A 1,532-nucleotide genomic window follows, 5' to 3' on the forward strand; every position below is an offset into this window, starting at 1 on the left:
AAGGGGGGGAGGATGTTATATCCCGCATTTTGCACATTCGGATAATTTGAGATAATTGTGACGGGTAAGAGATAAGGCAATATTTTTGATCTTATTTAATACATAAGTTGTTCATGAAAATATTGATGCGGGAATATTGAGGAAGTCTAAGGGAAAAATTGGAAATTTGAAAAATAGTTTCATGAATTACAAAAATTAGTCATGAAATAATTGGGCTTGGAAAAATCAAAAAAAAAAAAAGAGAAAAAAAAGCCCAAGGTGGCCGGCCAAAGGGGGCATGGGCCAAGGCCCATGTGAAGGCTAAATTAAGTAATAAAAGGAGATGACCCATTATTATTTGGTCATCTCAATTCAAGAACATTCAAGAAAAGAAAACTTGAGAGAGAGAGACAAAGGCCATTCGGCCAAGAGCAAAGGAAAAGAAAAAATTTGGAGCCTTCAATCTTGATTCAAAAAAATATATTTTTCTAGTATTCCTACTAATTCAAAGGTCCTTTTTAACGTGGTATAATTATTGAAGCAAGAAAGCTACTCTTTGTTGCAAGTCTAAAATTCTAGTCAAGTGGAAAGTTAAGGAAAAAGGTAAGAATTAATCCTCTTTTATATGTTATGCAAGGTTTATGTATGTTGTAGTATGTACAAACGAATGAAAATCATGGAAATAATGTGTGTTGTGTGTGGCCGTGTGGGTGTGTGTGTAGAATTGTGGCCGTGTGGTTGTTGTATGGCGGAGAAGAGATGAATTAATTTTACTTAGTATGTTAGTTGTGGACTTTATGATGCAAATGAAGGTTTAATGGTTCAAGTTGGCATTGTAATTGGTTGTGGGTTGTTGTAGGAATTAATGTGATTCTAATATGATTTTATGTAGTTATGAGAAGGAAATTGCTAAAGTGTGAATTGTTGTTGTAGTTTATGAATTTGAAAGAAGGAAATGTGTTGTTGTGGCTTTTGTTGCATTTGGAAGGTTTCGGGTGGAATGGCATATTGGTTTGATTATTGTGAATATTGTGCGGATTGTTTGAAGCATTCTTAATATTATGTGAATGGTTGCGGATTAGAACTTGAATATGTATGCAATTATGAATTGAACGTAAATGGATAGTCGTCAAAGTTTGTAGAAGGAAGTTGCTAATGTTAGTATGCGTTTTGAATCGATTGTGGATATTGCTAGAGTAATTGTTGGTATTGTTGTTGATGATATAGCCGAGTTGGATTCTCGGGGATGATAGTATTTATAGGGGAAATGCTGCCGAAATTTCTGTAGATTAAGTGTTGGTTTAGAAATGGGACTCTTAAGTGTTTATGACTAATGTTTGGTATGTGTGAATGTTGTTGTAGATCTTGCGAAGCCAAAGACTTAAGTTCGGATTAGCATAGAAAGCGGGCAAGGTATGTAAGGCTTACCTTTCTTTCTTTCGACATGATCTTATGAAATGAACAAATGACGTATATGTATTATTTCAAAGAAAGTCCCATTCTTAGAGCCACTAGGATGGCTAGTATCCTTGGTTTCCATAAGCTGTTTCATA

The sequence above is a fragment of the Lycium barbarum genome, chromosome 12 (genome assembly GCF_019175385.1).
Source record: "Lycium barbarum isolate Lr01 chromosome 12, ASM1917538v2, whole genome shotgun sequence".
NCBI classification, from domain to species: Eukaryota; Viridiplantae; Streptophyta; class Magnoliopsida; order Solanales; family Solanaceae; genus Lycium; species Lycium barbarum.